This window comes from Musca autumnalis, unplaced genomic scaffold, assembly GCF_047663935.1.
Source record: "Musca autumnalis isolate F117 unplaced genomic scaffold, ASM4766393v1 scaffold_4, whole genome shotgun sequence".
Classification (NCBI taxonomy): domain Eukaryota; kingdom Metazoa; phylum Arthropoda; class Insecta; order Diptera; family Muscidae; genus Musca; species Musca autumnalis.
The window spans coordinates 22,823,439-22,846,862 of record NW_027411977.1 but is presented as its reverse complement, the minus strand read 5'-3'; the positions used below and the strand labels follow the sequence as shown (position 1 = coordinate 22,846,862).

General features: G+C 36.2%; 1 protein-coding gene across 27 annotated transcripts in view; it reads right to left on the bottom strand.

Moving 5' to 3' along the window:
* The window catches only part of promL (prominin-like), a 119,270-nt gene that overhangs the window by 51,095 nt on the left and 44,751 nt on the right, over positions 1–23,424 (bottom strand). For 7 of the 27 annotated variants that reach the window (XM_073983263.1, XM_073983254.1, XM_073983273.1 and 4 more), the window contains one exon: positions 21,746–21,786. The exons of 1 other annotated variant lie outside the window; for it this stretch is intronic. The gene's annotated coding sequence lies outside the window, so the exon portion shown is untranslated. Of the gene's footprint in view, positions 1–14,299; positions 15,544–21,745; positions 21,787–23,424 lie in introns of those variants that run through there. 19 more of the 27 variants (XM_073983268.1, XM_073983258.1, XM_073983271.1 and 16 more) reach the window with 8 other exon arrangements.

The window sequence follows — 23,424 nt, the reverse complement described above, 5'->3', positions numbered from 1 at the left end:
TTTTGTAGGAGGACCTTTCGGTCTTTTGTAGGAGGACCTTTAGGCCGTTTGTAGGAGGAACTTTCGGTCTTTTGTAGGACGATCTGTCGGTCTTTTGAGTACCTTTAAGGGCCTTTGCGTAAAAGTTTTTCTCCGAAGTGTATCTTGATCAATATGAAATACTATGGTGTTGGCCACAAATAACGACACAGCCGAATTTAAAGCGTTTTAAAGAATTTAGACACATTTTCCAAACTGTTGAGTAGAATATCCATATACCATCATTTATATCATTTTGTTATAAATTATATGGTTTCGTCTTACACTTTCCCCATTACCCTTAACAGAATCAGAACTTCAATGGCAGCTAATCGTATCGGATACAATTTGTTGCATTCATTCTTTCTTCTTTGTCGGTCATTTTCAGCCCTCAGTGACGAAAAAAATATTAACGATAACATTGAATGTTTTCTGTCCAATTCAAAGCAATGCCTAATAAATCCAATGTATGTTTGTGGCAGCCAGTCCGATAAGATACATGCACCATAGCATGTTGGTGACATTTCCTGCAAGTTCGTTGACTTTCGTTTAGTTCGTTGTGGCGCTAAATGTGTAATGGTTTCTAAGAAGGAAGTGTATTATGTATGAAAAATGCATGTTGGAAAAAAACTTAGACCAAAAAAAAAAAAAAAACAACAGAACAGAACAGAACAAATCTTGGCAGGTTTGCTATCCCACATCTCCAAATATAAACCAAAGCGTATATACAAAATAGAAGAAATTTCAGACATAAAAGGTCTTCCTACAAACACCCTTACTTAGCTGGCCCATTACAGAACATTTGTTCCATAGGCCGAACTAAGAAAAGATCCCCATTTCTCTCTATTTGTTGCTTCGCACTCTGGAATACCGCGCCTTTTCATCTCATCATCCACTTGTTTGCGCCATCTATTCCTTGGCCTGCCAATTCTGCGTGCATCGCCAAACGGTCCGTATTTATACGCCTTTTTAGCGGGTTCATCATCGCTCATTCTTATGATATGGCCTAGCCAACGCAATCGCTTCATCTCGATACGTTTAACAATATTGATGACAAACACCTCTAAAGTTGACGAACCCCGCAAACGTTTTAAGGACCATGATCTGCGAATCTGCACCTGGAATGTTCGCACTCTTTATAGAGAAGGTGCAGTCTTCGCATTGGCAGACGTACTTGGAAAGTACAAAGCCGATATTACTGCCATTCAGGAAATACGATGGACTGGGAAAGATGTCACAACAACACCTAAAGGTGACGCACTGTATTATAGCTGCCATGACACAAAGCATGAGTTTGGTTGCGGTTTTGTAGTTGGTCGGAGGTTAAAACATCTGGTCTCCAGCTTCACCCCAGTGAATGAAAGACTTGCTACAATTCGATTTAAAGCAAAATTCTTCAACATCAGCTTTATCTGCGCTCATGCCCCAACCGAAGACAAGGACGAACAGACCAAAGATATATTCTACGAGAGCTTAGAAGAAACATATGACCGTTGTCCTGCCCATGACATTAAAATTGTTCTAGGCGATTTTAATGCCAAAATTGGAAAGGAGAATATCTTTGGACAAACAGTTGGGAAATTCAGTCTACATAGTGAAACATCAGACAATGGAATGAGGCTGATAGACTTCGCAGCGGCAAAAAAACATGGTAGTTAGCAGTACCAGATTTAAGCATCTCGATATTCATAAGGGCACTTGGCTGTCTCCAGACCAAAGAACAATAAATCAAATTGATCACGTTGTGATAGATGGAAGACATTCATCGAGCGTGTTGGATGTACGATCATTCCGAGGAGCAAACATAGATTCGGACCATTACCTCGTTGCAGCAAAGGTACGTACCCGTCTAAACGTTGCAAATAAAGCACGGACAGACACAACACGAAAGTTGGACATCGCCAAGCTGCAAACACAACAGATAGCCACAGCATATTCCACTCAACTGACCCAATTGCTTAATGATAGCGCTTCTCGTCCCGATAACATATCAGCACAATGGCAAAATATTGCCCACTCCATGCAAACAGCCGCAAAATCAGTACTTGGATACCAGAGACCTCCACCAAAGAATCCGTGGTATGACCAGGAGTGCCGTGCTGCTACCGAAGAAAAAAATGCGGCATATAGGGCTACTTTACAATCAGTAGCAACGCGTAGCGCACGAGAGAGGTATCGGGAGAAAAGGAGAGAGGAGAAACGTCTTTTCCGCAGGAAAAAGAGAGAAATGGAAAAGAGGGAGTGTGAACAAATGGAGATGTACAGGAGACAGAACGAAGTCCGAAAATTCTACCAAAGAGTGAAGCATCAAACTGATGGCTTTGGTACAGGAATATCGTCCTGTAGAGATCAACAAGGTAATTTGGTAACTGATACAGATAGTGTGCTCAGGATATGGAAAGAACATTTTTCCAAACTGTTGGTATCCGATAGCAGTGAAGACGGCGAAGATACCACAGATCCAATCCCAGATGATGGTATTGAATGTATACCGCCCAGCCAAGATGAGGTAAGGACAGCAATAAACCGGCTGAAGAATAATAAGGCGGCAGGAGCAGATGGCCTACCAGCCGAGCTGTTCAAAACCGGAGGCGACACGCTGATAAGGTGTATGCATCAGCTAGTTAGCACCATCTGGCAGGAAGAACGCGTACCCGACGATTGGAACGTGAGCATCCTATGTCCAGTCCACAAGAAGGGTGATAAGACTGTGTGCTCCAATTATAGGGGCATAAGTCTGCTCCCTATTGCATATAAGATAGTATCTGGGATATTGTGTGAGAGACTAAAGCCTATGGTCAATGAAATTATTGGACCCTATCAGTGCGGCTTTAGACCTGGCAAATCCACCATTGACCAGATATTTACCTTGAGACAAATCCTGGAAAAGACCCAAGAAATGCAGATCGACACCTTCCATCTTTTCGTCGATTATAAAGCAGCATTCGACAGCCCTATACGTTCAAAGGTGTTCCAAGCCATGTCTGATTTTGGTATTCCTGCAAAGCTCATTCGACTTTGTAGAATGACATTAACTGAGACGAGATCCTCAGTTAAAATTGGAAAGAACCTCTCCGAAGAGTTTACTACCAAAAGAGGTTTCAGACAAGGAGACGGCCTGTCGTGTGATCTATTCAACATCCTGCTGGAAAAGGTCATACGAGACGCGAAGGTCAAAAGAAATGGAACGATATACACGAACAGCCACATGTTACTGGCTTATGCCGACGACATTGACATCATGGGTCGATCGGTAAAGGAAGTAACTGACACCTTTGCAAAAGTCGAAAGAGAATCTGCTAAAGTTGGTCTGGCAGTAAACGGCGTAAAAACCAAGTTGATGGTATCGACGCGAAATATGTCCATAAACACCGCACCATCTGTGAATGTTGGTACCTATAATTTTGAGGTAGTAAAGGACTTCGTCTACCTCGGCACCGCCATAAACACAACAAATAACATCAGTTGTGAAATACGAAGAAGAATAGTGTTGGCTAACAGATGCTACTTTGGGCTGAGTAAGCAGTTTAGGAATAAAGCCACCTCTCGTCAAACAAAAATAACACTGTACAAAACACTGATACTACCCGTGCTAATGTATGGTTCCGAAGCATGGGTACTTGCTCAAGCAGATAAGGCAGTGCTTTGTGTGTTTGAGAGAAAAATTCTTCGAAAGATCTACGGGCCAATCTGTGTTGACGGCGAATATCGGCGTCGTATGAACATCGAGCTGTATCAACTATACAATGACATCAATATAGTTGAACGAATCGAGATACAACGATTGCGATGGCTAGGCCATGTTATAAGAATGAGTGATGATGAACCCGCTAAAAAGGCGTATAAATACGGGCCGCATGGAGGTTCTCGCAGATCTGGAAGGCCAAAGCTTCGTTGGAGCGAACAAGTGAAACGAGATATCACAAAGCTACATATCCCAGATTGGGAAAATACAGCAGCAAACAGAGAGGATTGGAGATTTTTTCTTAGTTCGGCTTATGGAACAAATGTTCTGTAAAAGGCCAGCTAAGTAAGTAAGTAAGTAAGTAAGATGACAAACACCCACAGATATATAAAAGACCAAAAGGTTCTCTTATAGAAGACCGGAAGGTCTTCATAAAAACCCAAAAGGTATTCTTATGAAAAACCGAAATGTCACCTTACAGAAGATCTTCTTATAGAGGACCGATGGGTCTTCTTATAGACGACCGAAAGGGGTCTTTCTATAGAAGACCAAGGGGTCTTTCTATAGAAGGCAGAATGGTCTTCGTATGGAAAAGCGAAAGGTCTCCTGATAGAGGATCGGAAGGCCTTCTTTTAGAAGACCGAAGTGTCTTCCTATGGTAGACCGAATGGGTTTCTCTTACAAAGGTCTTCTTTAGAGGATCAAAGAGTTTTCTTATAGAAGTCCGAAGGGTCCCTTATAGAGGACCGAGAGGTCTCATACAAAGACCCAAAATTTTCTTACAGAAGCCCGAAATGCCTTCTTAAAGAAGACCGACCGAAGGCACTTCTTATAGAATACTGAAAAAAGATTTTTTTATAAAAGACCGAAGTGTCTTCTTGTAGAAATCTAGGGGTATTTTTATAGAATACTCTAGCGACTTCATATATGACTGAAGGGTATTATTTTAGAGGACCCAAAGGTCTTCTTATAGATAATCGAAGTGCCTTCTTATAGAAAACCGAAGTGTCTTATAGAAGATCAAAAGTCCTTATATAAGACAGAAAGTACGAAAATAATCTTATAGAGGACTGAAGGGTCTTCTTATAGCAAACCGAAAGCTCTTCAGATCCAAAGGTATTTTTATAAAAGACGTACGGGCTTATAGAAGACCGAAAAGTCTTCTTACAGAAGACCAAAAGATCGCCTTATAGAAGACAGGAAGGTCTTCTTTTAGAAGACCGAAAAGTGTTCCTATAGAAGACCGAAATGTCTTCCTATAGAAGACCGAAAGATCTCTTTAAAGAAGACCGGAAGGTCTCATTATAGAAGACCGGGAGATCTTCTTATAGAAGACCGAAAAGTCTTCTTATAGAAGGCCAAAAGATCACCTTATAGAAGACCGGAAGGTCTTCTTTTAGAAGACCCAAAAGTGTTCCTATAGAAGACCGAAATGTCTTCCTATAGAAGACCGAAAGATCTCCTTAAAGAAGACCGGAAGGTTTCCTTATAGATCACCGGAAGGTCTCCTTATAGAAGACCGGAAGGTCTTCTTATAGAATACCAAAAGATCACCTTATAGAAGACCGGAAGATCTTCTTTTAGAAGACCGAAAAGTGTTCCTAAAGAAGACCGAAATGTCTTCCTATAGAAGATGTCTTACTTAAAGAAGACCGGAAGTTCTCCTTAAAGAAGACCGGAAGGTCTTTTTATAGAAGACTAAAATATCACCTTATAGAAGACCGAAAGGTCTTCTTTTAGAAGGCCGAAAAGTGTTCCTATAGAAGACCGAAATGTCTTCCTATAGAAGACCAAAAGATCTCCTTAAAGAAGACCGGAAGGTCTCCTTATAGAAGACCGGAAGATCTCCTTAAAGAAGACCGGAAGGTCTCCTTAAAGAAGACCAGAAGGTCTCCTTATAGAGGACCGAAAAGTCTTCTTATAGAACACCGAAAAGTCTTCTTATAGAAGACCGAAAAGTGTTCTTATAGATGACCGAAAAGTGTCCCTATAGAAGACCGAAATGTCTTCCTATAGAAGACCAAAAGATCTCCTTAAAGAAGACCGGAAGGTCTTCTTTTAGAAGACCCAAAAGTGTTCCTATAGAAGACCGAAATGTCTTCCTATAGAAGACCGAAAGATCTCCTTAAAGAAGACCGGAAGGTCTCCTTATAGATCACCGGAAGGTCTCCTTATAGAAGACCGGAAGGTCTTCTTATAGAATACCAAAAGATCACCTTATAGAAGACCGGTAGGTCTTCTTACAGAAGGCCGAAAAGTCTTCTTATAGAAGACCGAAAAGTGTTCCTATAGATGACCGAAATGTCTTCCTATAGAAGACCAAAAGATCTCCTTAAAGAAGACCGGAAGGTCTTCTTTTAGAAGACCCAAAAGTGTTCCTATAGAAGACCGAAATGTCTTCCTATAGAAGACCGAAAGATCTCCTTAAAGAAGACCGGAAGGTCTCCTTATAGATCACCGGAAGGTCTCCTTATAGAAGACCGGAAGGTCTTCTTATAGAATACCAAAAGATCACCTTATAGAAGACCGGTAGGTCTTCTTACAGAAGGCCGAAAAGTCTTCTTATAGAAGACCGAAAAGTGTTCCTATAGATGACCGAAATGTCTTCCTATAGAAGACCGAAAGATCTCCTTAAAGAAGACCGGAAGGTCTCCTTATCGATGACCGAAAAGTGTTCCTATAGAAGACCGAAATGTCTTCCTATAGAAGACCAAAAGATCTCCTTAAAGAAGACCGGAAGGTCTCCTTATAGAAGACCGGAAGATCTCCTTAAAGAAGACCGGAAGGTCTCCTTAAAGAAGACCAGAAGGTCTCCTTATAGAGGACCGAAAAGTCTTCTTATAGAACACCGAAAAGTCTTCTTATAGAAGACCGAAAAGTGTTCTTATAGATGACCGAAAAGTGTCCCTATAGAAGACCGAAATGTCTTCCTATAGAAGACCAAAAGATCTCCTTAAAGATGGCCGGAAGGTCTCCTTATAGAAGACCGGAAGGTCTTTTTATAGAAGACCGAAAAGTCTTCTTATAGAAGACCGAAATGTCTTCTTAAAGAGGACCGAAAGGTCTTCTTAAAGAAGACCGAATGTCCTTCTTATAGACGACTGAAAGTTTTTCGGAACCCAAAACCTTTCTGTAGAGGACTCAAAGTTCCTTCTATAGAAGACCTAAAAACTTCCTATAAGAGTCAAAGCCTTCTTATAGAAGACCGTATGGACTACTCTAAAGACCTAAAAGTTTTGCTATAGAAGGCCGAGAGGTTCCCAAAGTCGTTCTATAGAAGATCCAAAGGTGCTTCTATAGAACACACCTAGTTTTTTTGTAGAAGATCCCAAAGTCTTCCTATAGTAGACCCAAAGGTGTTTTAAAGAAGACCCACAGTTTTCTTATAGAAGAAGTCAAAAGTCTTCCTATAAAATACCCAAAGTTGTCCTATAGAAGACCCAAATGTCCTAAAGAAGATGCAAAGGTTTTCTATAGAAAATCCCAAGATCTTCCTACAGAAGGCCCCATGGTCAATCCGTACAACGCCCACAGGTTCTTTTTATAGAAGACCCGAAGGTAGGAAGACCAAAGCATCTTTCTACAGAAGACCCAAAGGAAGAAACAAAGTTTTTCCTATACAAGTTCCAAAGTCCTCCTAAAGAAGTCCCAAGGTGTTTTTACAGACGATCCAAAGGTCAACCCATAGAAGTCCTATAAAACCCACCTAAAACCCCCTCTTATTGAAAACCCCAAAGTCATCCAATAGAAGACGCAAAGGTTTTCCTACAGCGCACCCAAAGGCCTTCTTAGAGAATACCCTAGGTTTTACTATAGAAGGCCCAAATTTGTTTCTATAGAAGACCGAAGTCTTCTTTTAGAAGACCAAATGGTGTTTCTATGGAAGACACAATACAAAAAAAACAACGGTTTTCCTTCCGAATTTTCTCTTATAGAAGAGCCAAAGGTCTTTCTATTAAAAACCCAAATGTCTTCCTTTCAAAGGACTGATATTTCCTCCCAAAGTTTATACAATATAAGACCCAAAGGGTTTTCTCTTCCAAATGTATGCACATAGAAGACCCAAAGATTCTGCTATAGGTTTTCGTATAGTACACCCAAATGATTTCCTATAGAAGACTCAAAGGCTTTCCTCTTAGGCTCTCGTAGTGATGAACCAAAGGTTCTCCTCTAGAGGACCCAGACTTTCTCGTATAGAAGACCCAATGGTCTCCCTTCCAAATGAGAACTCCTATAGAAGATCCAAAGGTCTCAAAAATATTCCGGTAGAAGAACCAAAGGTGTTTCTATAGAAGACACAAAGGTCTTTCTTTCAAAGCTTTTCTTATAGAAGACTCAAAGGTCTTTCTATAGAAGACCCAAATGTCTTCCTCTTCAAAGGTATGCATACCCAAAGGACTTTCAATAAAGTATCCAAAGGCTTTCCCATAGATATCCCAAAGGACTTCCATCCAAAGGTATGAATATAGAAGACGATATGCCTATGGAAGCCCTTTAGGAGAAGAACTTTCTCTTCACGTGAAAAATAATTCACGTTTTGGTAAGTTAATTTAGGCCCTACTGTAGTTATTTTTTTATTTAATTAACTACAATTGATAATTGACAAATTGTTTTATATTTGATTGCTTGTCGTATGTATTTCAAATTCACTTTCTTATCTCAATTAAAATGTCACTTAAATATTAATCAGAAAAATTCTTTGGAAGATTTTTTTCTTTCAGCACTTCACTGTTTAGTGCGGCAACATTTGAATTGGTGATTAATTATTTCTTCACAAAAACAAATATAATTTAAAGGAATGACAAAAACTGAAAACCCCCTTTTGTAAAAAAAAAATTATTGATAAATAATGTATCACCACTGCCTTTATAAGGATCCGACGATAAAATGACAAATGATAAACAAATTTCAAGTACTGATAATGAAGCTGTTTAATAATGCTGTTAATTTGAGCATTTTCTTTTACGACACACCACTCTACTGTGATTGTGTCAATAAAAATGGTGAATGGTGGTGGTCGGTAACTTTTTTTCACATTCTTCATTACTTTAAGTGGTACAATAAATAAATAAATAATAACGGTGAACAATAATAGATTGCAATACACACGTTCTGCATTCTCTCCTCTCAAAGAGATTGTAAATTGTCGTCCATACTTGGAATCACTTGAAATGCCATATCACCTCCAATGTTTATTTAGAATAATTGTTGATGCATTTCTGTTCAATGGGGGAAAAGAAAAAGTGTAGCAATCTATTCTAAAGGTGAGCTGAGGTGGGGTGAGTGTAAATTAATAGCAATATTTATGATTGTTTATTATTGGAAAATTTCCCATAAATAGAATTGAAAAAAAATTTAACTACTGGAATAGTAAATATAAATAATTAATAAATATTATTATTGTCTGGTCGAATTTCCACAAAAGGTGTGAATGTCTAGGAAATAAATGGAAACAGAGAATGATGCATGAGATACAACAAATCAGCAGTGTTTTCATGAATTCTTTTTCAGTGATTCTCATTTATTCGAATGTACTGAACAACACACATACATAGGTATTTAAATGTTGCCCGAATTAAATGCTACCGTTTTTTCTGGACGTTGCTAATCAGCCAGCCAGTAGAATCACTGGACGGTGGAATTTGTATTTTTCAAAAATTCAAATAGTCTTACGTGATTTTCAATAAATTTTGTCATATCTTATTTTTGACAAAACAAAAAAAAACAATACATATTTAAAATCATCCAAAAATATCTTTTTTTCTATTTGAATTTTTGAAAAAATATGCAAATTCCACAGTTTAGTGATGATTGACTCAATTATTGACGTTCAGGAAAAAAATATATTGATTCACGAACCAAACTGGCGCCGCAAAGTAGTTCAGGAGTAGATTTTCCTGGCCAAAACCCCAATTTTTTGTCGTCACCGATTGTTAATTTCTATATGGGATTCGATTGTAAATATTTTGAAACTAAGGAAACAAAAAATTAGTTCAAAATATTGAAAGGTGTGGGCACGGTGCTCTTGAAGCAACTTTAAATGGAAGGTGCTTACACCTGGGAAGTTTTTGCGGATTCTGAAACTACAATGTTCATAGATGAGCAAAATAATAAAAAAACCAAAAAAAAAAATCGCCGGAGCGCATTTTAAATAAATCGCGATTCAAGTTGGCTTTTATAGGGTTTTTTTAGGTTTCCACGATTTTGCTTGAAAACCGCAAGTCCTATCGAAATGGGGCCGAAGAAAAGATTGACCTTTATGACAATTTCGTAGGTTTTACCGTTATTGAGATATAGAAGTTCAAATTGGGACAATGCATTGACTGTATCGCCTCCTTATAAAACAATGTCATTACTGCAATTTCCCAAATTAAACTTATATATCTTGAAATTGGTAAAACCTCGGAAAAAATTACGAAAGCCAACCTTGTAGAGAATTTTCACAGCTACAATATTTTCTCTACTTCTATTTCGATAGAATTTACGGTTTCCAAGGAAAATCGTACAAACCTAAAAACCCTATATTTAAAAAGCGCTCCGCATTTTTTTTTTGTTTTGTTTTTTTTTATTTTTCTCATCTATAAACATTGTAGTTTCAGAATCCGCAAAAAAACTTTCCAGGTGTAAGCAGCTTCCATTTAAAGATGGTTCAAGAGCATCGTGTCTCCCATTGAAAGATACAAAGGTCTTTCTCTAGATTACCTATGGTTTTCTCTTTAAAAGATCCAAAAATTATTCTCTTATAAGATCCAAATGTCTTCCTTTCCTTCTCAGAAGACCCAACGATTCTCCTTCAGAAGGCCAGGGCACTATTTTTGTAGAACCAAAGGTCTTCCTTTAGAGGGCCCCATAGATCTTTTCTTAGAAGACCCATACATCTCTTTTTGGAAAACTCAAAGATCTGCAATTTGATTACCAAAAGGTCTTCCTAGAAGAAGTCTTTTTTATAAAATACCCAAAGGTTTTCTTACAGAAGACACAAAGCACCCCAAGGAAGACCCTAAGGTCTTCTTATAGATGATACCCAGATCTGCATACAGACGTCCCAAAGACTAACCTAAAGAAAACTCAAAGGTGTTCCAATAAAAGTCAAAAGGAGCTTCTTTAGTAGCTTTAGTAGTTTCAGAGACTTTCCTTCAGAAAACCGAAGGGTCCTCATACAAAATACCAAAAGGTCCTCCTGCAAAAAACCCAAAAGTCCTCCCACATAAAACATATAGGTCTTATTATAGGCGATCCATAGGTCTTACAATAGAATATCCAAAGAACTTCATATAGAGCAGTCAAAGGTCTTCCTATAAAAGGCCAAACTACACACGACCCAAAAATCTTGATATTCAATTATTCCTTTACAACAGCCAAAGGTCTTCTTAAAGAAGACGTAAAAAGCTTTATACAGAAAACGCAAAGTTCTTAACCCAAAAGAAGACCCAAAGTTTTTCTTTTAGTAGTTTCTGAGATTTTCCTACCTACAAAAGACACAAAGGTCTCAAAATCCCAAAGTTTTCCTATAGACGTTACAAATATTCCAATAGAATATCCAAAGGACTTCATATAGAAGAGACAAATGTCTTCCTATAGAAGGCTAACCTATACACGACCCAAAAAGCGTGATATGGAAGACCTAAAGGACTTCCTTTAGAGGAGCCAAAGGTTTTCTTATAGAAGACCTAAAACGCTTCTTACAGAAGACCCAAAGTTCTTACGACAAAGGAAGACCCAAAGTTCTTCCTATAAAAGAAGTTCAAGAACTTCTTACAGAAGACCCAAAGTTCTTCCTACATAAGAAGTCCAAGAACTTCTTACAGAATACCCAAATATGTTCCTACCGAAAACTCAAGATCCTTTAAAAGACCTAAAGTTCTTCTGTTAGTAGCTACTGAGGTTTTCCTACAAAAGATCCAAGGATCTTCATACGAAAAACTCGAAGGCCCTCCTACAAAATACCCAAAGATCCTCATACAGAAAACACAAATATCTTCCTATAGAATATCCAAAGAACTTCATATAGAACAGCCAAAGGGTTTCTTATAGAAGGCCAAACTATACGCGACCCAAAAATCTTGATATGGAAGACCCAAAAGCCAAAGGTATTCTTATAGACGACCTAAAAAGCTTCTTACAGAAGTCCCAAAGTTGTTCCAACAAAAGAAGTCCAAGATCTTCAAACAGAAGACCCAAAGATCTTCCTAGAGACAACTCAAACTCCTATAAAAGACCTTTAGTTCTTCTTTTGGTAGTTACTGAGATATTCCTACAGAAAACCCAAACGACCTCCTTTAAAAGACCCAAATGTCCTCCTACAAAAGGCCCAATGGTCTAGCTAAGCTCCATGGAAGACCCAAAAGCCAAAGGTATTCTTATAGACGACCTAAAAAGCTTCTTACAGAAGTCCCAAAGTTGTTCCAACAAAAGAAGTCCAAGATCTTAAAACAGAACACCCAAAGATCTTCCTAGAGACAACTCAAACTCCTATAAAAGACCTTAAGTTCTTCTTTTGGTAGTTACTGAGATATTCCTACAGAAAACCCAAACGACCTAATTCAAAAGACCCAAATGTCCTCCTACAAAAGGCCCAATGGTCTAGCTAAGCCCCAAAGGTCTTCCTATAGAATATCCAAAGAACTTCATAAAGAAGAGTCCAAAATCTTAATAAAGAAGGCCGACCCAAAAATCTTTACATGGATGAAGAAGAGCCAAAGGTCTTCTTAAAGAAGCTAAAAAAGCTTCTTACAGAAGACCCAAAGTACTTCCTACAAAAGACTCAAATCTATTTCTATAAAAGAACCAAAGTTCTTCCTATACTCGATCCAAAAATCTTGTTATGGAATACCGAAATGTCTTCTTATTAAAGACCCAAAGACCTAAAAGTCTTCCCGCAGAAGGCCCCAAAGGTTTCCCTACAGAAAACCCAAAGGATTTTCCGTAAAATACCCAAAGGTGTTCTTATAGAGGACTCATAGGTTTTTCTATAAAAGACCCAAAGATCTTCCTATAGAAAACCCAAAAGTCTTCCTATAGAAAACCCAAAGATCTTCCTTACAGAACGTTTTTCAACAGATGACAGAAGGTTTTTTTCTATAAACGACCAAGAGATCGTTTATTAAATCCAGTTCTTCCACAATAAAACCAGCACGCATGTAGAAGACCCAAAGGTCTCTCTATAGAATATCAAAATGTCTTTCTATAAAAACCCTAAAGGTCTTCCTTTAGAATAGCCAAAGGTCTTACTGTAGAAAGCCCTTAGATCTTCCTATTGAAGACCCAAATGTCAACAGATGTGGCAATGGTATTGTTATTGAAGACTCATGAAATCCTATTGGGGATCCAATGATCTTTTTGAACAAGAACCAAAGAAAACCCCATGATTTTTTTTTTTTTTCTTAAAAACTACCAATGGTTATCTTTAACAGGACCCAAGTTCTGCCTATAAAACCCCCAAAAGTCTACCTATGGAAGCCGAAAATGTCTCACCATACAAGACAAAACGTCTTTCTATGGAAGACCCAAAAGGTTTGTCTATATAAAAATTAAAAGTCTTTCTGGGAACCAGAGTAGTTTTGGCTCAACTAAGCTGGGGATATTGCAGTCGCCTAAATTCTTGTTGGGCGGAAATCGACCGTACGACTGGCGTACACACATATATAATTGTTTATTCAACGACCATAGGGTCGTCTACTCTACAGTAGACGCCCCTATGGGCCATCTACTCTACAGTAGACGCCCCTATGGGCCATCTACTCTACAGTAGACGGCCCTATGTGGCATCTACTCTAGAGTAGACGACCCTATGGGCCATCTATTCTACAGTAGGCGACCTTGTGGGCTATCTACTCTACAGTACACGACCTTATGGGCCATCTACTCTACAGTAGACGACCCTATGGGTCCTCTACTTTACATTAGACGACACTATGGGTCATCTACTTTCCATTAGACGACCCTATGGGCCATCTTCTCTGCAGTAGACGACGCTATGGGCCATTTACTCTACAGTAGACGACCCTATGGGCTATCTACTCTACAGTAGACGACCCTATGGGCCATCTACTTTCACAGGAGAACCTGACAGTATCAAAGGCTTTTAATAAGTCAAGCGCCATAATCACTGTTCTATCACACAGATTGCTCTGGTTGAATCCTCGGCTAATATGTGTGGGGATGGCGTGCAGCGTTGTTGTCGTGCTCGTGTGTCTTTGCTAAGGACGACAAAATCGAGATCGGTCTGATCGATTCAGCATTTCTGCCATCCTCGACTGTCAATACCGTTCTATACGATGGGGTGCCCCTAGCAGCATATTGCTAATAAAGTAAGACATTTTCGAAATGATTCCTCATATCTCGGTAAGTATGGACTCCCCGTGGAATATTATATCCCTTTGTGATCTGCATAATAAGACCTAGCTCCGCTAAGAATTTCAATACGATCCAAGTGGTGTCTCTAAACGAAATTTAATCCAAAGTTCCCACAATTGTCAAAGTATATTTCTTATGAATTGAATGGCTTTTGTTTATACCGTTGGGTTTTACAATTTCTTTACTTTTAAATAAAGTGTCCAATAATAAAGAACAAGAACACTGAAATTTGCAACTCACTTTGGAATATTTTCTTCCCAAGTTTAAAAATTTTTAGGAACTAAGCCAATGATTCATTGGCAGCAATTTTGTTGTGATTTCCAATCTGTCATATCCAAGGTGTTTTTTCCAGTGAAAAGAGAAATTTTGCACAAAAATAAAAACAACAACAACGTTGACAAATGAGTGTTAACTCACTCAAACTTTTTAAAGAACAAAGATAACCTTTTGTTTTAAACTTTTAAATATTTACATTTAGATTACAACACTTTTTTGGACATGTTTACAATTCACACTTTTCACTTTTGAGCCACTGTAAGAGCAGCGGTAAAGCGACACATTTGTTGTTTTTTTTATTTACAAAGTAGAAAAAACAAACTTGATACACCGGTGATGTTGGTTGGCTATGAAACAAAAAATTGTAGCAAAAGTAATCCAAATGAGTCAGCAACACAGCCAGCATCTGGAACCAAGTTTCAAATCTAGTATTTGAAAGATGTGATTTTTTTTCTTCATTATATTTCCTTTCACTACTTTTTGAAGTAGGGTTTTTTTCTTCTCCTCTTTTCTTAGCCTCTTAAATGGTTATTGCCTTTGGGGGGCTAACTTTACAAAAATATTCTGTGTGGTGTGACACACAACATCAGAAATTCACATTCACTCACATTTTAATTTAATCAACTTTTTCTTCTATACACCATCACTAATACCACTACAACATCAGCAGTACATATCCACCATCATATCATAGCGAGAAATATGAATTATTGTTAATTAATTGCAATTTACACAAAACATAAAAAAACGCGTTCTGTTCAGTTTTTTTTCTACTTTTTTAAACGACCGTCGACCGTGATGCTTACTTGCTTGGATGGCTGTAGGTTGGTTGTTTCACTGCTACGACTAGTTGAATGACTGACAGCAGCTAGACTTGAGTCCCTCTTTTGCTTAGGTTCGTTCTGAATAAATGTTAAATGGCACGCCAGGCCAGCCAGGCTTGCCGACTAAATTAAGAAATGTGTAGCTGTGGTAGAGGAAAAACCAGAAGACCAGAGACAACAATGCGACCGTCACAACGCGTACACGACAACGAGACGGAGACTACAACAACGACCCGTATATTTTAACACAAAACTAATATCAAAACAAACACTCAACTCAACCAAAGCGACCAACTAACCAACCGTACAACAAAAGGAGAAGAAAAGATACACTTCTTAGATGTTATGATACTCTTGGTGATACTCAGATACTCAACGGCACACACGCAATCATCTCTTGGGTTCATTACTTTATTTTTATTTCGTTCAGGGATGGAAAGTTTTAATTGTTATATTTTTGGAATATAATGAAATTGAAAGAAATTGGGCCGCATGACCACGACTGCCAGATTTCATGATTTATCGTCATTTTGACGATATTTTGGACCAAAATTGGGCTTAAATGTCGTTTAGGGGCACCTCTCGGATCGGGCTGAAATTTTTACAGTAAATAGCCCTTGGCATCCTGAATACAACAATATATAATTTTCTGGGGGAAGTCCATACTTCCCGAGATATGGGTCTTGACATTTCGGAAATTTCGTACTTTCACACCTTTAGGTTGTTTATGAGCATCTCTCGGATCGGGCTGAAATTTTTACAGTAGATAGCCCTTGGCATCCTGAATACAAGGATATATAATTTTCCATCCTTCCCGAGATATGGGTCTTGACATTTTACAATTCTAACGTGGGCAATATGGGCATCGTTTTAAAGCTTATGGAGAGTACTTTTATGCACGCCACCTATTTTTATAGGAGAATGTATTAAATTCCGGTTCAAAGCCGTCTACTTAGGAAACTTTATATTCACAAGAAAGTTTTTTTTTTTGCGCAGCCCACTTTTGTCCCTGTCCATAGGAGAAAGTCTTAAATCCCCGGCCGAAGGAAGGCTACTTAAGAACAATTTAAAAGAGAGTTTTGATCGCGTAGCCCATAATAACTTAATAAATTATTATTAGAAAATCTAATTACCGTTATTAATTATTGGCGTGAGCTTTAAAACGAGTTCCATATTGCATAGGTTTTAAAAATAATGGTGATAAAAGTAAAAAAATCAAGACACATATCTCGGACCGCTGAAAGCTATATATCATTGTGTTCAGTGTGCCAAGGGCTATCTACTGTAAAGATTGCAGCCCGATCCCAGATGTGCCCATAAAAAAACATAAAGGTGTTACAAGTACGAAATCTCCGAAATGTCAAGACCCATATCTCGGGAAGTATGGACTTCCCCGCTGAAAATTATATTTCGTTGTGTTCAGGGTCCCAAGGGCTATCTATGGTAAAAATTTCGGACCGATCCGAGAGGTGCCCCTAAACGACACTTGTTCTCCAAAATTGCTAAATGATTTGACGATTTTTACCCAAAAAATTACTTGACCAAATATTATTAGTTAATTTTAATAATTAATAGGCAGCGGAATTTTATGCATCCCCTATTTTTGGTCCGATTCATGTCAAATTTTGGGACTGGGCATATTTTTGGCTTCTGATTAAATTGTAATCGAAACATGCGTCACATGCAAAATTATGCAAAAAACATACATTTTTGCATATGGGCAAATCCCAGAAACAGTCTACCAGCCAAAATTTTTTTTATTTTATCCAAATTAATTTATTTTTTCACAGAAGATTAGACTGGATATCTAATTTTAGAAATATGTTAAAAACTTTTTTTTTCTATCATTATTAACACAAAAATTAATACAAAATTCTACCCTACCTCAGGTTTTTTTAATTTTATACAAGAATTGTACATTTTTTACATGTTCATATTATTACTTTAGTGTTAACATAAGTGGTAAACTCAAAAGCTGTATTGTTATTCACTCAATTCTCTTAGATTTTGACAGAAAATATTATCTTTTACTATTTTGGAAAAAGTGAAATTAGGTATGGAAAGACAGATACAAGTGGTGTAGCGTTCGTCACGAAAAATTATGTTTTTTTATATTGTGGGCAGAAATTTCTTTTTTTTTAAATTCATCTATAAATTTAAATTAAATTAATATCCTGTTTTTAAGGAAATAGAAAAAAATCTACAATAATAAAAAATAAAAAAATTACAGTGCATTAATTTCTGTAGCGTTCGTCACGATTCGAGTTCTCCCAAAAAATAAAAAAAAAAAATTTGCCTTTTAATTCTGTTTTCACTTTCTCTTGTATTCTATTTTTGTTTTATTCTGTTTTCGTAGCGATTTGAGTTCAGTTAATTGTTAAGAAATTAAAAAAATGAAATGATATTTCAAAGTTATATTTATTTTCTGATGGATTTGCAAGTCGATTTAAAAACAAACTCATTTTAAGTAGTATACCCTTTTTCAAAGAAAAATTTGAGTGGAATTTTTTGCAACTGCTCACGGAAAGGGTGCAGTAGACGGAATCGGAGCTGTCGTAAAGAAAAAAAATTGGAAAATGGTAAAAGCTCCGAATATTGTTCTTAATAACGCCCATGATTTCTTTTAAATTGGCAAAAATGAATACATATGGTATTTTCATTTTATATATAAGCAGAAGTTATATACAAAAATCAGCTGGAATTCTTTCGGAGAGATGGGCTAACGTTAAGAGCATTCCCGGAATTAAAAGCAAACATTATTTTTCGTCATATAACAAAAATGTGCTCAAAATCGCACTAACGTCAGATTCATTAAAACATAAAATTTATTTATAAACATATACGCATTGATAAACTTATTTATGAACATAAAATATGACTTAAATAACGTTATTTACAAGAAATATACATTGTTTCGTTAAAATAAATACACTGGTTTTTATTTACTATATACTGGAAAAAATGTAGCGTGCATCACGTAGCGTGCGTCACATTAGGTTCGCTGATTTTGGAAAAAAATACAAAATTGTTTGCCTAAAAATTAATTGTTTTAGAATTCTCTTATATTCATCTTTCTTTTAAAATTTTAATTTTGTGTGCTTTATTATGCAAAATTTGCTAAAAATTATGAAAACATAGCACAAGGTCGGAAGCTACTTCCACTTTTTGTGGCGTGCGTCACAATAACTTATAATCAATTTTTTCCGCTAATTATACTTGTTTTATGGCATTTGAAAGTGCTCTCAAATTCTATTAAATACCATGTATAGATTCAATGCATCTATCTGGAAAGTTCAAAAAATGTTAATATTTTTGCCCGAAAACGCGTACAAATGTAGCGTTCGTCACGCAGGATTTACCCATATGCAAAATTTAAGCATTTTACATATTTTCTTATGCAACAAATATTTCAATAATAGGTACAAAAAAGTTTGTTTTTAAAAATTTGAAAACGACAAATATGTGACTGAGCGGGCTTACTTTAAAAATAAAAATTAAAAATAAAAAAGGTACAAAAATGTTTATATGTAAAATTTTTCTGTTTAAAATTCTTTTCAGACAAGTCAATAAAATAGAGAAATGTATAACCACAGCCTCAACCTTCTATATACCGAAAATTGTAAGGTATCGTTCTATGGAGGCTATATGAAGGCCTGAAGCTAAACCCACAAATTGTTGGTGGAAAGTTGTTTACCCCCAAGGAAGACTTAATACCAAATTTCAGCCACTTTGGCTGGATATTGACGCCACAACCTTCAAAATACCGGAAACCGGCAGGTACCGTACTATGGGGGCTATACATATGATGACCTGAATCCAAACCGACAAATTTTTGTCGAAAAGTTGTTTACCCCCAAGGAAGACTTAATACCAAATTTCAGCCATTTTGGCTGGATATTGAGGCCACAACCCTCAAAATACCGAAAATCGGTAGGTATCGTTCTATGGGGGGCTATATGAAGGCCTGAACCTAAACCGAAAAATTTTTGTCGGAAAGTTGTTTGCCCCCAAGGAAGACTTAATACCATTTTGCCATTTAAAAATACCGGAAATCGGGAGGTACCGTAGTATGGGGGCTATATGAAGACGTGGACCTATACCGACAAATTTCAGGTGGAAAGTTTTATACCCCCGAGTAAGACTTAATACCAAATTAACCCATTTCGGAGGAATATTGAGGCCACAAACTTCTAAATAAATAAATATCAGAAATCCGGAGGTACCGTTCTATGGGGGCTATATGAAGACGTGGACCCATGCGGACAAATTACAGGTGTAAACGTTCATACCCCTAACGAAGACTTAATACCACATTTCAGCCAATTCGGTGGGATTTTTAGACAACAAATCCTTGTACATATATATTTTTGATTATGGTTTTGAATATGCTCATTTTTTGCAAATATGTCAAAATATGCATGATATGCAAATTATGCAAAAAAATTCTGGGCCTAATTCGTTTTATTTTGTGATAAAACGAGTTTCTGTACTTTGTTTTGGTCAAAATTTGTTTATATTGTTATAGGTTTTTTAGCTATTTGACCTACGATGGTTTTAGCAAATAAAACTAAGAGAATTATTGAGAGAATTTGGCGACTTCTTCAGGGAACTTCGTAATATTATTTATAAAACGCGCTACAAACATATAAACAAAAAACACGAATTAAAAACTATTATCACATCTGTTTACAAAATTGCAACTCCGTAACTGGCGCTTATATTATCGGTGTCTTCTTTTAAGTTCATCGTCCTTCTTATGTTTTTTTCTCTACGACCATCCTAACCATATATGCATTTGCATAGGATTCCGCTGTCTAATAACACTATGCAGCACTGAAAATGCAAACAACTTCTAGTATGCATTTTTTGAAAGTACATATTGAGACTACAAAAACCCTAGTAGGCTTTTGTCCTGTCAGATCCAGTTCGGATTTTATAGCCTCATCTAAACCGGGCTAAAACTATAGTTTTTTTTTTCATGTATCTGAGAAACGATTAGAAATTTGGCCTTGCTATCTTTGGCAATATTGTAGCCCTAAACTAGTAAAACTTATCTTTCGAACAGACCACAAAAGAAAAACTCCATCTAGGGCATCAAAATTTATAAGATATAGAAAATTTTATATAATTGCTGAAATTCTGCTCATTATCAGCTAAACTACTGGAAGTTGAACCAAGAAACCTTTTGCAAAAATATTCCAATTAAAGTTCTCAGCAATTCTTCAGAACATTCTGAAAGTCTGAAATGCTTACTTCATGTCGTTTCAGTGGTATTTTGCATCATATCTTTTACAACACGTTTTTTAAACACAGTTCACACCAACAGTTTATTCTCGCATTTCGGATTTCACCACATTATTGACATATTTATTAAATGGTCCTTGACAAATATACTGAAAACAACGTGATAGAGGCATTTTACAACAATGGCATGTTTTTCTAGAGTTCTGTATTACATTCCAGCGAATATTTTTCCAAAAGAAAACTTTATTTATAGAAATTATGGAAATTATCCATAGGGTTTTTGTTGTTTGGGTTTGTACTTTCCAAAAATCCTCATTTCAAATTGTTTGCAAAAAATTACCTTAAAAATGTTGCACAGTGTAATTAAAAATAATTAGATAATAATTAAATATATTTGGGTGTATATACAAAGGGATTTTTAACAAAAAAATCTGAATTCAATTGAATCAAGCAAAATACACTCCACGTCAGTAGAATAGAACACCTACATTTCTGTTAATGTTGGCTTATTTATCCCGAAGCGGATGTATCTACGTTTTTAATTTTGTAGGGACTTAAAGTCAATAATGTTCCATATAAAACACAGAAAAAATTATGTTTCTAGTTCTTCGCGAAATGATTTTTCTAATCATTTTTCCGATAGTGCTATGAAAAATAGGCATTTATTTTTGGTCATCAGGATAGAACAGTCACTTTATTTTCGCGAATTTTTGAGATATTAACGACGAGTTTTCTTTCAGTCGATAAAGCATGGCTTTCTAATCATTTTTCACCAAAGAAAACTTATAAATTATTCCGCGGACACCGAAATAACAGAGTTAAAGGGTTTAAATTGACAGATATTTGAAACATCTCGTAATGTCAATAGGAGTCGCGCAGTTATGTCATATTTCTTCACAATAAGATAGAATATGACACAGACAACCTCGACGGATACAATCGAGTGCTTCGGATGCTGATAAGATGGAATATTTTCAAAATATTTATGAAAAACGTCAAAATTTCCTAAAAAACCATGATGATTTGTTCAATAAAATGGTTTTTCCGCGAATATCTATATCTCAAAAATTGGCGAAAATAAAGTGACTGTTCTATCCTGATGACCAAAAATAAATGCCTATTTTTCATAGTACTATCGGAAAATAGATCAGAAAATCATTTCGCGAAGAGCTAAAAACATAATTTTTCAAGTGGTTGATAAGGAACATCATAGACTTCACATCCCCACAAGATTGAAAACGCAGATTCATTCATTTTGGGATAAATAAGCTAACATTAACAAAAATGTAGGTGTTCTATTCAACTGACGTGAAGTGTATATACATAATACATACATACTTACATAATAATACATACAGTGGGTGTCACTGAAAATGATGCAACCTAAAATAAAAAAGTAATCGTTAATAACTTTTAAGCGAGTAGAGATTTTTTAAGAATTCAAAATAAAATTTTGTAGGCTTAAAAGCTGTCTTTGTGATGGCATAGAAAAATATTTCATTTACAGTACCGTTATACTAAAATTTTACTGGAATACAATAAAGGGCATTTTTAAATTTTTTTAATTAGTGTCCCTTTGCAGACAATTTGGCTACAAATTTCAAGTTATTTTCCAAAAAATTGCTTTGAATGATCATTAATGGTAATGTCTGGAGTACGTACAAACAATTTAATGAAAGGAAAGTCCTATATCAGCCAGGCTTGCTCCATATTAGACTTGTCTTTAACGGCATTGCCCTGATAGTTTTTTTTTGACGTTTTTTTAATTTTCTTTAAAAATAGTTTTTAAAAACATTTTTAACAATATCTTGACCATGTTCGCCTTTATAAAAAAATGTCAACACAAATTTATAAAGGAACAAATATTCATTGAACTTTTCTATAAGAAAATTCATCTCCGATGAACTTTTCTAGAAGAAAAGTCATCTCCGATGAACTTTTCTAGAAGAAAATTCATCTCCGATGAACTTTTCTAGAAGAAAATTCATCTCCGATGAACTTTTCTAGAAGAAAATTCATCTCCGATGAACTTTTCTAGAAGAAAATTCATCTCCGATGAACTTTTCTATAAGAAAATTCATCTCCGATGAACTTTTCTATAAGAAAATTCATATTTTCTATAAGAAAAGTAATTTCTATTTAACTTTTCCATAAGAAAAGTAATTTCCATTTAACTTGTCTATATGAAAAGTCATCTCCGATGAACGTTTCTATAAGAAAAGTCATCTCCGATGAACGTTTCTATAAGAAAAGTCATCTCCGATGAACGTTTCTATAAGAAAGTCATTTCCGATGAACTTTTCTATAAAAAAAGTAATTTCCATTTAACTTTTCTATAAGAAACGTCATTTCCGTTTAAATTTTCTATAAGAAAATAATCAAATCAGCTGTAGGATGACAGTAATTTCTTTAAATATTTTTACGAATTCAAACTACCCATCTCTGACCTATAGAGAGATACTCTCCTATATCTCATTACTCTTCCCTCTGGCGATGGTGTTTTTTGAGTGTTGTTATTGTTTTACTTTACTGTTGTCTTGTTGATATCGTCAGCATGAAGACAACAACAACATTTACAAGATACTTTGTGATTGTTGTATTTATTTCATAGAGACAGGAGGAAAAAATAACATTGTCAATAAGAGAGCGGGAACGATAGCAAAAAAAAAATCCCAGAAAAATAGATGTATGGTTCGGATAGATGGGAAGGAAAAAAAGATACAAATAAAATTTTATTTTTTTATTGTTATCACCATCATCATCAGGAAAGCAAAATAAACAAAGAACATACTAAAGCAAACATCGAGAAAAAAGTAGGGAACGAATGAAAGAAGAAAAAGTACAACACAATTAAAAAATGAGAGCAAAAAAGATGTGCCAGTATCCATAAACACTCACTTCAAAAGACAAAAAAGCCTGCTTGACAAACAAACAATAAACACAATTCGTATCCGAGAAGATAAACCAAGAAGATACTCAGGGCCAAGCGACTCGTACGCACATCTACACACACTATAGTGT